The sequence below is a fragment of the Orbicella franksi genome, chromosome 11 (assembly GCF_964199315.1).
Source record: "Orbicella franksi chromosome 11, jaOrbFran1.1, whole genome shotgun sequence".
Classification (NCBI taxonomy): Eukaryota; Metazoa; Cnidaria; class Anthozoa; order Scleractinia; family Merulinidae; genus Orbicella; species Orbicella franksi.
In genome coordinates this window covers 16,565,849-16,581,406 of record NC_138155.1, presented here as the reverse complement: position 1 = coordinate 16,581,406, position 15,558 = coordinate 16,565,849, and the positions used below count along the sequence as shown (strand labels likewise).

Genomic DNA, 15,558 nt, shown 5'->3' with positions numbered 1-15,558 from the left:
AGTGATTATCTACACCTGAAACAGCACGAGGTAATCACCCAGCGACCGCCATCAAATGGCCATCAATGTGCCTACGACTCGACTACGTAGACGACTGGATCATGTAATCCGCCATTTTCGTTCCACCGCAAACTCAAAAGATCACAGGCGGAAAAATATGCGGATTCGAGAGAAAATTGTTTACACGACAAAACTCTCCAGATTCAAAAGTTTTCGGATTCAAAGTTCCCACTTTAAATTCCGGGGAGTTTTTTTTTTTTCAGATTCGTCCACTTTTATGTAAACGGCAAAATCAATCCGGCACTGAAACGTTCCGAATTCATCACGAATCCGGAACAATTTCCTCTCGTGTAAACCTACAATCCAGGCCATAAGTTGTTGGGACACCTCCCCCTTTTGCGCGCTAAAACCTTCGATTTCAACTACGTCCTTAAAGTTTTAGAACAAAAGATGAATAGAAGCAAGTACAATTGACCCCCCTCCCCCCTAGCAATGTTGCATGAAAACGAAGCTATTGTAAAAACTAGATCGGATGTGGGAAAAAAGGAAAAAGGGACAATAGAAAGTGGTTAGACAGTTGTGTTGGAACCAAACGCGATTGCTGAAAAATCGCTATTATTGGAATAAGACGTGAATATCTATCTTCTCGTCTCTTTAGTTCGAGAATACTGTTCTAGGAGGCGAACAATTCTTCAAACGTGGCTATTCTGAAGCTATTGTCAAGGATTTTTTTTCTTCAAGATTTTTATCAACATTGACAGGGGGAGGGGGGTAGGCGGGCTTGCGCGGTTTTGGTCTTAAGATAGGCTGCCTGTGAAGTCATCTGCCGTAACTGTCCCAACACTTTTGACCAGGATTGTAGTCTTAAATGAACAGCGAACAGCCATCTTGTTTTGTTCGCGGAAGTCGGTCACGGAAGAGCGAATTTCAATGAAATATATATATATAATTTGATTAAGCAATTAGCCAAAAATAGGTTGGCCGCCAAAACAGTTTAGGGTTTAGCTTAACTCTAACCTTAAGTTTTAAGACTGAAGAAAAAAAGAAAAAAAAGCATTGAGCATTTCAGTTGTTTGAAACAGAAACATTCGCGCACAATGAACTATATGTATAATACGTGCGTAACCTGGAAAGCAATCCGTCCAGCACAGTAATTGTTCAAATTAACAGCTTACCGAGACACTCGCAATGTCGATGCCTCTTATTTATGATTTAAACTTTTAGGATTTGTTTACTTTACTTTTTCCAACTTTTTAGAAGGAGAAAAGGCACTAAATGTGTTAGTACAAATAAAAAGGTTTAACCGAAAATCGATCCGTCGAAATCAATCAACAAATACAAATTGAATCACTGTAGCGTTCCTTCAGATCACGTAAGGCTACAATACAAATCAACAATATCAACTTGTCATTACGCTTAACAAATGAACTTAGAACGATTTTCTTTCTAGAACTCGCTCTTGTAATTAAAATGATCAAAGAAAGAACGACAGCTTAAAACGACATAGCAGTAACATCCGAACTCCAAGAAAATTGCTTTTAATTGACGTTTTTAATTAACGAAATTTCCAAAGCGATGACTTTCAAAATATTAAAGTTAAAAGTGGTCCATTGTGTTTCTTTTTTCACCCAAATGTTCTAAGATAGCCATCTGCGGTTTGTTGGAAACGAATAATGTATTCACGGTGACCGCCCGCGTCACGCAATTGTTTACATTCTCACGGCGGTTCAGGGAAAAATCTATGAGAAGCACAGGCCAAGGCGGGCGACTTAAAACCATTTGCCCAGAGATATTTTTTGATTTTCAAACAGGTGGGTGTACAGTTAACCCGTAGAAAGTGTTTTTATGGCATTTAAAGTTATAGCCCATAGAAAAATATGGCGATTTTTTAGTGCTATAATTCGTTTGCAACACATCGTAATATTTTGCGTTTCTGTTCGATCTCGTTTCGGGCTCAAAAGAAACCTCGATTTATTTTATTTTTCGCTCAATCATACCATGAAGACCTGAGCTGAATGTAAAGACCATTAAAAGATTCTTAAGTAGCTGCTGTGCGACGCGCAAAGCAATCAAATTTTCAGAAAATTTAGCATAACAGGAAGTAGATTTTGAGCTCAATCGGGGCAAAATCGTTTTTCGCAAATTTCTCCCCAAAAAAGCTGCATTAGCAGAAACTAACTATGGTCCGTTTGTTTACTAGCTAGGGGTAATCTATGGGCAAAAAATGAGCAAAATCGACTTTTCGACTTGTGCCGTTGTTTGGTCCATAGTTATGGGCACTGGCTCTTAACTACTAATTGGGGACAAGCTTACAAGGGGTTTCTTTCCCTTTGTTATCTTTTCAATCAGGAAGCAAAAGTGTAAACAAAAGACAGGGTAAAAATCATTCAAGCTTTGAAAATCAAGTATTTGAGAATTTCTTTCCAAGTTTATGTGCATTTCACATCCCACTAAGAGTTCAGATCAAATGAAATTACAATATTACACAATGGTGCCGATGTTTGTCCTGTTTCCAATAGCTGTTTCGTTCATTAAAAGTTGTTCGTTTCGCTCATATAAGTTCATTAAGGTCGAGGAATAAGACACATTCTCATCAAAGCTTACCACATCAGCATGAGATTTAATCATTCTTAGGTCACTTTCCAGCAAACAAATGCACATCTCCTGGTCATTTTGAACGCCTGGACGACTCAAATGCTCATGAAATTCAGCCTTCAAGTTTGTCATAGTGCTAATTCGAACATTCGAAGTCAACTCCACTTCAATTTAGCGAAACACCTGATATTAATTGTCGTGTAAAAGCTACAAAATCATCAATATTCGGGCTGGCGCAATGCGTGCACGCATTGAGTAGTAGTCTCGAACTGACTGGACGGTTACTATTCCAATATGGCGGCGGGCTCGGTTACTATTCCAATATGGCGTCGGGCTCGGTCACTATTCCAACATGGCGTCGGACTCGGGCGCTCTCGTTCGGGCCGACTAATTACGAACAGTGTCTACACCTGAGTGAGTGAGTGACACATTTGCATATCGGAGTCTCCACAACAAACACGTTTCTACCCTTCCCGTAACCAAGAGTTTAAAAAGGATCTTCGCAATTAATGTTGAACGTAAGCTCACAAAGTTGCTTTAATTTCAGTACAAATATGTGTTAAATAATAGAAATTGCGAACTCGGTAGAATGAAAAACATATGGATATTCCTCATCAACTTATGACTGCTTTGCATTTTCCTGCTTGTTTAATTTGTGGAACGTATTTACCCCGCTGTCTGGGAAGCTGTTATTATCTTTTTAGTCGTCACGTCAAGTGACAAAAATAACTTAGAAGTTTTATGGTACTGCTTAGCCACATCGACGTTGTTAATCTATATCTATAAGAGTGTATTGCACATGGCTTCCTCTTGCATTGCTTAATTGATTCACAGATAAGAGGCGCATAAGATGTGAAAGACCTAGTTGTCATCAGTTCACGATATCTTATTTGAATACGCAAGAATTCTCAGGTAAATAAGCAGATGTTGTACAAAAAGATATGCAGAAGAGTTTTTGGTGGAAAATTTCACTCAAAAATAAATTTCCCCACAAAGTTGTAAGATACTCGAGGGGCATTAATTGTCTGGAAAACCCGAATAGCGAATAGCGAATAGCGAATAGTCGCGAACAGCGAACAGTGAATAGTCCCCAACAGCGAATAGCGAATAGTACGAATAATGCGAATAGTCTCGAATAGTGGGAATAGTAGCGAACAGTCTCAAATAGTGGCAAATAGTGGCAAATCGTAGCAAATAGGTTACCCAGTATCTCGCAGTCAACCTCGGAGCAACGTAGGATGGGATTTTCCCGCTAAAAAGCACAGACGCTTATCAGGACAAAAGGTGTTTCTAAACGTAATTTCTTCTGAGTGTTTTAACCACTGCAAAAGCGTAAATATGTCTTTATTAGGTTATCCTGGTGTTCTCTGTTCAAGTCTTAATGTCGGCGATGGACAGCCCTATCCTGAGTCCGGAGAAAAGGTAATAAATTCACTGAAATTCTGTTGCTTATTTGGATAATTAATTAACGCAGGATATCAGATCAGGGATGACTATTGACGACTATTGGTCGCTATTCGCCACTTTTCGCGACAATTCGCACTATTCAGGACTATTCGCTATTCGCTATTCGGGGCTATTCGCTATTCGGGGCTATTCGCTATTCACTATTCGCGACTATTCGCTATTCGCTATTCGGGTTTTCCAGACACCGTAAAAATTTCCACATAGTGCATGGATAGTCTCTTAAACAAGCTGCTTTAAGTGATTTGTCGATTACATTTAGCCGTGAGGTTATCGGCGACAAACGACACAAAACTACTTGTTTTCAATTGAAATCTACACTGAATAACTTCGACAAAGAAACTCATGCAAGTGCTACCGTTAAAATAAGCGAAATATGACTTAAACAATTAAATTTATAAAATTTCTTACAACATGGTTTCAAATCAGGAAGACCTTACAACTCCTTTTGAAGATATCTCGCAACAGCCACTTGACAAGAGCCTTCAGAAGTTTAAGGAAACTCGACGACGGTTTCTACAACAAAAATCATAAAACGCATGCTTTTAAAATGTTTCAGATCACCGCTGTTTGTTTTATATTTTTAATCAAGCTACGATGGCCAAAGACCAAGAGTTAATATATTACGATTATGATTATAATTATGATTACTATTGTGACAGGAGCCATAATCGGGGACGGAGACCGTAAGCGCGCGCCATTTCTAGTATTGGGGCTGTCCCAGTGATATGGGGCAATTTTTCTATTTTTTATTGGGGCTGTCCCAATGATATGGGACAATTTTTCTAATTTTAGAACAAATTGCGCCATCCCGTGCGGCACACGCGGATATAGCAGCGTTTCAGGACTTCAAAGTTTCTCTCCTCTTGCAACACGCTTGCGAGGATTTCGCCAGAGTCTATCTCGACCGAAAAGTAAAAAAAATTATTGTAAGTTTGAGTTTCGCCTGAATTGTAAGTAACGCTGGATGTTTTATCAAGGCCCAATAAGTGACAATAAAGTTTATGTCTGTAGATGCTGCTCAGTTTTGTTTGTGTAAAAAATCCAATAAATTGTCTGTTGTCGATGAATAAGAGCGCCCGCCGATGCGTGTTTTGTACAGTCAGAAAAACACGACAAATTGGACTTCCCCACTTTCGTGCGAAAACGTACATCGAACTCATATAATATCTCTAGTTTTTAAATATGTTTAAGGTTGATAAATGTTTGAGAACATATTAAAAACAGCTGAAAATATGTGAATACAGCAGAAATAATCAGCAAAGTTACGATGACGCTTTTTTCAATCAACTCGAATATAAACGATTTCGATTTTGTTGGTTGGGTTATCAAAACTCCTTGTCTATTTTATTTTCGCAGTGTAAAATTTCACTATATTAAAGATACACACATGATGTTAGTAGCCTTTTGGTCTTGGTGAAAATTGCTGCAGCATCTCAGCACAACAGACAACGAAAGAAATCTTTCTCAAGATTTGTTGACAATTGAAAACACCGACTCGGATTTGAAAGTGCACGCGCTGAACTATGCAAATGAGCTACTTGTACGCGTCAGACTTTCCTTTCAAAACCTTTTACAAACTCGCCAAACAAACAGAAACAATAAGAAACTATCAAAAACATGGTTTGGTTATGATTAAGCATTGTTTGGCAAACTCACAAATTAACTCGATACCAGAGTAAAGAGTTTTCTTACATAACTTTTCTTTACAGAACAAACGCAAAATCTAATTACTCGTATAACTAGCGCGAACAGATATTATTCATTCACAGCGCGAAATTGAAATCTTGTTTTCGACCCTGAAAACACACCTTTTCCATAAGCTCAGAGCATAACACTACATAAAAGAGCTCTGGTTCTCATTCCCTGCCTTATTCCCTGCCATCGCTGTGAAAAATCTGCAAGAGAATCTTGCAACCCTCACCACCATTTGATCACGCAACGTGACAACATCCGCGCGAGAGCCCCCGACATGTGCGTGGATCCGCGCGGATATATGACGTCAGGATGGCGCAATTTGTTCTAAAAATAGAAAAATTGTCCCATATCATAGGTACGCGCGGATCCCAAGACTTACGGTCTCCGTCCCCGACTATGGCTCCTGTATTATGATTATTATTGTTACAATTATTAACGACTCTATTAGAATTGTTATTGTAAATAGTTTTGTGCTGTAAATAATTATCACGTAAAGTTTTAGTGAAGAATTTGAATGAACTCGATAAGAATTACTATTTCTTACAATTATTATAACTATTACTATAATTATTATTATCATATCGCGTTGGCGATCTGAAATTGAATTCTAAGTGTCGCCAACAGTTCAAATGCCTTTCCTGGAAAATGTTTTCTCCAGTACAAGATAATTCTTAATTAATTAAAAACACTTTTACCGTAGGCTATAATCTATTCATCGCTAGTTCAACTTCACGTGCAGATCAAACTTAGTTTTCTATCGAGCCATTCGAACGCCACCAAAGTAGACCAAACATACGAAGTACGCGCGTGAACGCACTGCTCTAATCTTTGACCGGAAAGGCCGAGTCTGCACTTGGTGGGTCATAGTGCCAGGCGTTCCCAGCGAAGATCGCGAAACTGGGGATGATAATTGTAACACGAAGACGAAACAGTGACAAAACTATGGCGACTGACTTAACAAGCTGTATGATGCTCCTACGAACACCTCAGATGTTGAAGAAATCAGGGATCAACAAAGGAAACGCAGTGAATTACCTGGCATTCGTCCGAATCGTCCATGTTTGTGCTGTAAAGCTCCGCGACGAAATTGGCGCAAAAGAAGAGGAGCCTGGACCCATTGTGGTCAGTTGAAGGAATACTCAAAGCTCCCTACCCCTCCTCTACAGACTCCCCTACCCCCCAAAATATCTTTTTTTAAATTTTTGTCTTAAGCATCTGAGCGGGCCGGAATCCTAAATCCTCGAATTTGATTGGCTAATCATACGCACCTGACCGGTTCAGCTTTTTACGATACGGCCCACAGGCCGGATTTTTTCCCCGCTGCCGAAATTTCGCCCCTAAAAGTTAGCGGTAATCGTCAATCTTTTGCCTTTTTTACACATCCATCGACGATTAGTCAACGCAAGTTTATCTCTGTTCACTTTAAAATGGCAAGGAAAGTCACTGTAAGTAAATTCAATTGACTGTTTTGAAGCTGTGAGAGTTTGCTTGGTTGTTTGTAGCTTGGCGCTGTAATGGCGCGTAATCCTGTATTTCTCTCGCCGTAAAATTTGAGTCAATGTCAGTCAAGTTTACCTCTCTAATCGTTGCTGTATTTAGGAGAATTTCTGTGGAATACAACTGTGGAATTTCCTCGCTTTCTGCTATACAATTTACGGTAGAAAAGCCTGATTTCAAAAGATTTTAAAAGCAACGACTGACAGAAATTGTTGTTGTAGTAAAACTTCAAATTTCGCACGAAATTTTACACCGCAAAAACATTTTGGAGAACTTAAGGTGGCCGAACACAGTTTTCGCGCGCGCTTTTGCTGGTGCAATTGAGCGCGCGCACAAGGATTGCAAAGAGCGATCATTTTATTTACTCAACACCCGCACTATCTGTGCTGTTTTTTCTCTATTATTGAACGCAGTGTATTGATGGCTTTAGTCTTTTATTACAAAGATATGTTAGAAAAGGTAACGACGCAAAGAAACCAGCAATTCTCAGCTTTCTCTTTGTTACCGAAAGAACCCAGTTAAATGCAGCGCATGCGCAGTTGCTCGAAAAATTGAGACTGATTGCTTTTGCAGAAACTTGCGGATTTCTGACGATCCAGTCGTTAGAATTTCAAGAAATTTGGCAAAAAAATAGTTCAGAAACCACGTGAATGATCTATCGAAAAAAATCTGAATTTTGACATAGGGAATTTTTAATAATACAGAACATGCGGTGAAAACGATTTACGGCGAATTACGAAAATAGCCTATGTCAAAATTTTATTAGAACAGTGTTGACAGAAGGGATTTAATGTCAATTCGTAGTGGGCAAAAGATGAAAAAAATCTAACGACTGGATTTTTTTTAAATAAACAAAAACCATTTTTTAAGCCTTGTTTTTAACCAGCCCCGTTGCCATGGCAACAGTACACACCTTAGCCAAAATGCGAGAATAAACTTTTCTGTGGTTAACCTTGACTCTTGCAAAAAACGAGTGCCAAAGCATAAATAGCTTAAAAGTAATGGTGAATTAGGCATAGGCTCTTGAAAACTGTGTTCGGCCACCTTAACTGGTGAAATAAGTGCAACTTAGTTCGAAAAATATTTGGTCTTTGATACCTCTTTCTTTGTCCACTATCTGAGTTATTCGCTCGTTGCCAGGATTTTTTACAAATCGTTAGTAGACGGTGCGCAAGCCGATTCAATGACAAGAGTTGCGTAAACAAACCCATTTGTAATCTGTAAAACCAATTTACTGCAGGAAAAAAAAAATAAACATGTTATTTGCCGGCTTAGGGTCGGTTCACCACTATACGGACCTCCCAGCCGGCAAATAACATATATATATTTCGAGCTGATACCAGTTTATTTTTGTTTATTTTAGTTTCGAAAATTTAATTTTACATGTTTTTCTCATAATTCTCATAATTATTTGATGTTCCGGGATGTTCCGAAATGTTCCGGCATGTTCCGGGATGTTCCATGTTCCTGGTTTTATCGATTCCCCGCGAGTATACATACAAAGAATTTCAAAAAAGTAAGAAATGTGTTGGTAGTATGCGAAGCGTTCTCGATTTGAGGAAACTAGGCGCGCACGGTGGTCTCGGGTAATGTGGGGCAAGGAACGCGGGTTCACAAAACGGCTGGAAATCGAGCCTAAGTGGTATCGGGTACATGAAACTCTTGATCTCAAGGTTCTTGCAACCACGAGTTCGCGATTAGCCATCTTCTAGCAGCATTTCAAGGTCAACAAGAAGCTATTTCTCAGAAAGAAATTGTGTTTCGTTTCCGGAAAGATATTCAAAGTCTGAGAAAGGTCGGGGTTTTGATATCTTGTGCATGAGAAGTCCTGGGGTGAGGAGGATATGTGCTAATGCGCCGCTTTGCACGGCACTGATCTGCTCAGTTGCCAGAGCCTGGGGTTTTTCGTCCAGATGAGGTTTAGTACTTAACCTATTGTAAAAGAGCAAGGGCTAATCAATTTAAGTTGTATACACATGTATCAGTTATTACAGTCAACGCGCTTCGAAATGTATTTACTTGTGATACTTCACTTTGACTCTGCCCTAGGGGAGAGGGGGAGGGGTGCTCCCTTATATCGGCTATATAGGTATGGCCAGCGTCAGAGGGACATTTTTTTAAAGACATTTTAGTCAGAAGTAGATTATCGATTTTGGTCATTTTGGTCTCAAACTGGGTATGGTTTTTGCACTCTAGTCTTGAATTAATTATGTTTTTTAGAAGCTACTTTTTTCATTATTATCGATAAGACCAGCAACTAAAGCCATTCACAATACCTTTAACATCATTCTGAACTAGAGAACAACGGCAGATCTGAAAGAGGGTTTTAATTTAAGGGACAGGCCATAAATTGGTCTTAAATAGGATAAGTGTTTTGGGAAGCGGGCGACACAGCCCCTCCAAATTTTTCAGAAATTCAAAGTATTGTGTGTGAGGTTAAATAAAGATAAGAGGCAAAAGCATTTGACGCATAATTTTTCCATTTCTGTGCCGGGCAGTCCTTGATTCGAATGGATGCGGCACTCTACGTTTCGTTGTCAGTGACGTAGTATATTTTTCTTTTCATAAAGGACGCCTCATGTGTGACGACAGTTGTGCAATTATTCCTCCACTATGAAGCTAGAATACTAATGCTATCGGTGTTTTCATGGAAACCAGCTTTTGAAATGCCGCGGTTTGTCGAAATACAAATTTTCTTGTTTTTAAAAGCGAGCTAAGAAGAAGTAAAGCTACTGGAATTGAGGCGGAAAATTCGAGAAATTCAACTAAAACTGGAAAATGTCGACACCTACGATATGAAGAAAACCTCATAAAAGCCATATTGTGCCTATTTTGCAACATACCAACGTTAATTAAAATACAACATGATGAATCAGTTACCTTCCACAATATATCGTATCTGTAGTATCGTCCAAATGCACCAAATGCGTGTTCTTTTCCCGTAAACAGCCAATGAATAGGGGCGGGATTGTTATTCCTGACAAGTGTTCTGATTGACCAAAATTATGTCGCCGTAGTTGTGATCTTAATCACATTTAAATCAACCAGGGAAACAGATATCTTCGATTCTCTAGAATAAATCGTCTCAGTAAGACTTAGGAACATTTAAGTCGACAATTATTTCTACCTGCATGACATTTTGATCTCCTTTTCTTTCCGTGTCATGATATAAAATTTAGTTTCGAGAAGTTATTTTTGCTGAACATGTTTACCTTGTGAATTACAAGGAGTTTCGGAGTCTCTCCGCCGCTGCCTAGAACAACAAGGCATTCGCACCGTCTTCAAGTCCGACACGAAACTTCGGTACACTTAGTGCGACCAAAGGACACCGTCAACCCGGCTAAACAAGACGGTGTTGCCTACAGGATTCCCTGTGAGTGCGGCAGTCTACATCGGGAAACAGGGAGATCTATGCAGGAGAGGATCAAAGAACACGACAGGGATATACGACTCGCCCGTACCCAGACCTCCGCCGTTTCTGAACACACCCACGAGACCGGCCACTATCCTCTGGAGTGAAGCCAAGTTTATTGATCGAGATCCTCACTGGTAGACACGTAGGGTCAAGGAAGCTATTAGGGAGTTTAAGCAAATCACTACGGCTGGTGCTACTACGGCTGCCGTTACTGAAAAGGTCTGGGGAGAGTACGTCTCGGCGGTCTGCCAAATTTTAAGTTTAGCGAGTTAAGCGAAATACAAAAATGAAAGAAACATTGGCTAAGGAGTTTAAAATTTCTTTTATTTAGTTTCTCACAGCCAAATGGCTTCGCTCAAAGAACGATAGCCGTTATTCGGTAGGACGAACAGATTATTTCTGAGTGAAAGCGAATGCCGTACACTTTGTACCATAACAATTTGATGGATGAAATATAATAATAATAATAATAATAATAATAATAATAATAATAATTGATATTTAAACAGGATGACCCCTTCAGTCGCAGGACTGGTATCAACGGGGGCCCTGTATAACGTAAAATAAAAAGAGCATGTATAAATAATATATATCTATAAAAAACTAACTACTTTAAAAGATACGCTGAAATGTTTAAAAAATTAAAAAGCTTAAAAAGGTAATAGCGTTCTCATAAAAATTGGATATCGAATTGAAAATGTTCTAAAAAATAACCTAAGAAAAAAAATCGGAGATAGCCTTGAAACGTTCCTTAGGTGGCAAAATCTTTATGTTCGTTGGAAGGCTATTAAATGTGCATGCACCATGATAATAAAAAGACTTTTTAGCGACATCTAAATGAAATTTGGGAAGTATTATGTCAGTGATTGACGATCTAGTGCATCTGTTAAAAACATGTTGGTTGTCGCTCTGGCAGCGTAACAGGAAATAGTCTTTAAAGTATAGAGGAACTTCTCCGACCAAGCACTTGTTAACTAACAGTGCACAGTACTTTTCCATGGTTTTTGCAAGAGGCGGCCAGGGTAGGTTCTCGAGTATTGTTTCCGTGGCTATGTCAGGTTTAAAACCGTATACGATTTTCGCAGCTCGTCGTTGCAGGCGTTCAAGAGTCTTTCTGTTAGTGCTTCCCAGAGGGCAAAAGCACGTATCACAATAGCTTAATATCGGTAGCACCGTGGACAAATAGATCTTATTTGCTGCTTCCGTGGTTAAACAACCTCGTAATCGTGACAGGGGGCCAAGTCTGCTGGCAACTTTTGACCTTAAATAGCTTATGTGATCGTTGAAAGATAAACACTCATCTAGCAAGACTCCTAGGTACTTGAACGACTTTACTTGGTTGACTTCCTTTCCTTCCATGCAAAGCGGACTATGAGATTCAGATCTGACTAGCCTCTGCCGAGTTCCAAATAAAACATACTCAGTTTTCTTTAGGTTGAGGAAAAGACCGTTCGCTGTTAACCAGTTAGAGACGTTATTGAGATCAAGGCTTAAGTTCAGCTGTAGTTGGTCAATGTTTGAAGCAGCAGTAAAAATAACGGTGTCGTCGGCATATAACATAACACTAGACAGACCAACGGCCAAAGGAAGATCGTTTATGTAAAGAATAAACAAGAGAGGCCCTAACACGGAACCTTGAGGTACTCCGCTGCTGATGTTGGCGGCAGAAGAAAGGTGATTTTCAATGGACACTCTCTGAGTCCTGTTAGTGAGATAGCTCTCAAACCACGAGAGCTAGAGGCTGGTCTTGAATTCCATATCTGTACAACTTGTTTAAAAGACCGTCATGAGGAACAGTATCGAAAGCCTTTTTCAGGTCAATAAACACTGCCCCCGTCAATAGCCCTTTGTCCATATGACCACGAATTTTATCAGAGACAAATATCTCAAAGAATATCGAGTGAAGAACACAAATATATCAATACTCAAAGAAGCAAAATAGCATCGTATAGTTATCCAGATATAAAACATCTTCACTAAACTCTCAAAGCAAAATTAACCGAAGAAAAACAACCTCGTGCTCAACACGAATATTTCACTTGACACGCTTCGCCATTCCAACACCTTTGCCAAAACTTATCGAAAATTCAGGATACGAATTTACAAGCTTATGAGAGGCAACCTTGACATAATCTTTGACTTAGATTGAGTTTAACGGATCTAGTATCCAATGCAATTCTTAAAATGCCCAGTTATCCGTTGAAAAGGGCCTGAGAAGCGAAATAAACCCAACGTAGTGGCCACTACGGCAAAACATCTCGACTCACGTAGTCATATTTCACGCTACGGCTGGATGCAACCGACGTACATGCGTAGTGTCTCATTTTGGGGGAAATTTACTTCCGGCAGCCGTATCAGCGCCAGCCGTAGCGATTTGCTTTAAGTCCCTGTTCACATAAGACTTCACCCTAATAACATCAAGAGGGATGGTGGAATTGAAATTCCTGAAGCATGGATGCCCACAAAATACACAACAACAGGAGAACGGTACAACAGCGGACCACTGAGGGAACAGCTACTCGCCGGAACAATGGAACAATAAGAGGATTGAAATGCACCAATCACAGCCGACCTTTGTGATATAAATGACACCGTGCAATCAGTCGACCTTATCGCCTGAAGAAGACTAGCAGTAAGCAGTCGAAACGTCGCTATCTACATCTCAAGTGACTACATCGTGCACGTGAGACAAACGATAATACAAGCGTTTACCCTGATTTCATTCATACTCACTATGTCAATAAATCACTCTGAAACGGAAAACAGTACCATTTCTTTGTTGAAATAAACAAAACTAACTGCTTCCATCGGCTTAAAATATCGCATTGGTAGACAAATCGCGTGGTGTGGCGGTGTCTCTACTTCGAAAATACATTTCTTTTTCACTATCACTATCACTATCAAGTCCAGTTAGTAGTTTTCTTGTGTAAGATAATACCGAGAAACGAGAGTTTCACTGCAATGTTGCAAATGACACATTTTGTTGCGATGCACCAAGTTTTGGCTGAAATTTTGACGCCGTATTTACATTAACAATTACGACCTTTACTCTGATTGGATATTACCCCCACTATGTAAATAGTTCACTCCTGAACTGAAAACAATATCGTTTCGTTTCTGAGGAAACGAAACAACAAGTTATTTTTGTTGAACATATTTACCTTGTGAATTGCAATCGTTACTGGCTGATAACATCCATACTCACTATGGCAATAAATCACTATGAAACGGAAAACAGTACCATTTCTTCGTTGAACTAAACAAAACGAACTGCTTTCATCGGCTTAAAATATCGCATTAGTGGACAAATCGCGTGGTCTGGCGATCTCTCTACCTCCAAAATAAACTTCCTTTTCACTATTACTATCCGAATAGAAGTCCAGTGTGTAGATTTCTTGTGTATTTTAATAACGAGAAACGAGAGTTTCAGTCGTAATTCCCCATTTTCGAATAAAGCAGCAATTGAAATGTTCGGAACGCCACATTTTGTTGCGATGACCGAATTTCCACCGTATTTACATCAACAATTACGAACTTTACTCTGATTGGATATTACAAATCACTATGTAAATAGTTCACCCCTGAACTGAAAACAATACCGTTTCGTTTCTGAGGAAACGAAACAAAAGTACACTCCAATTACAATATGGCCTGCATGACGATTTTAGCGCGATCAAATAAATTCGCCTCGAAATGGCCGAGATTCTCACCTAGGACAAATTGAAAACGATTTCAAAGATCCTGAAGATGGATTTTGGGAGAAAAACAACTCAGAGGGTATCGTAAGAAATTCTGAAGTATACTAGAAATTCAAGGCCAGTGTGGTTCAGTTGCAACTAGATGGCAAAATGCCCTTCCGATCGCCAGTTTTTACCTTTGGCATATCGTTTATTCGCATCACGTATTTGTATTGAGTAATCCTACGTGGCGTAGAGCTCATGTGTGGGCTGGGTGACTTTGCAAGGATCCAAATGTAAATGTAACTGTTTTGCAACGTTCTCGTTGAGGCTCCAATTTGCATATATGGTGAATGTAACGCGATACTCCTGTTTACGTCTCGAAAAAAAGAACCCGACTTTCGTTCTGCTTTCGAGATACGTTTGCTCGTGTATCGAGACAAATGGTTTGTTTCAGCATCAATTGGAACAGCAGCGTAGTTTGACTAATTTCTTGTTTCGCTATAATTTTTTAACTAGCTTTTTTCTCCCTACAAAGTTCTACTGAGTGAAATTTTTGTAAAAGAAATATTAGTTTCCATGAAGGCAACCTATGTTTTTCCAGAAAGTACTTTTTGCGTCCTTTCTAACGAGATATGATAAACCTCTCTGCTATAAATGTTTCGTGAGAGTTTTATGTAAAGAATATCATGTGATAGAATGTCAGAGTTGAACAGAATGTGTTGGTTTAGTTTACTTAGTTGATTGTTTGGATCATATTCATGATAAGATGCCTAAGTTACTGGAACAGTATGAGTGATATGGTTTACAAAAAAAAAAATAAAATTTTTAGTTCATACAATAAAGCAGAAATAAAATAAAGCGGGAGCAGATTTAGTGATAACTATTACCAGTTATTATTATTATGGTCTTTACAATTTGAAGTACAATTCAAAAACATTATTTATGTAAGCAGACCCCGGACCCATCTCAAATTTCCAAAACGCACCACACGAGACCACGTAAATGACACCAGTATACGTATCGCTCGATTTGAAGTTTTAGCTGCGAGCTTCGAGCTAAATATGTTATTTATTTCAAAACCACAATTCTGTTGATTTCTAGAGCCAAAACTTTTTAAGAACTTAGCAGCTGCTTTATTCAATTATTAATTACATTAACCCCATTTCCCGACTTACTAAATTTTTCCTTGTCAAATTAAAACTACCGCAA

General features: G+C 39.1%; 1 protein-coding gene across 1 annotated transcript in view; it reads left to right on the top strand.

The window, feature by feature from the left end:
* The window catches only part of LOC145503133 (uncharacterized), a 403,728-nt gene that overhangs the window by 335,991 nt on the left and 52,179 nt on the right, over positions 1-15,558 (top strand). The gene's annotated exons all lie outside the window — the stretch shown is intronic.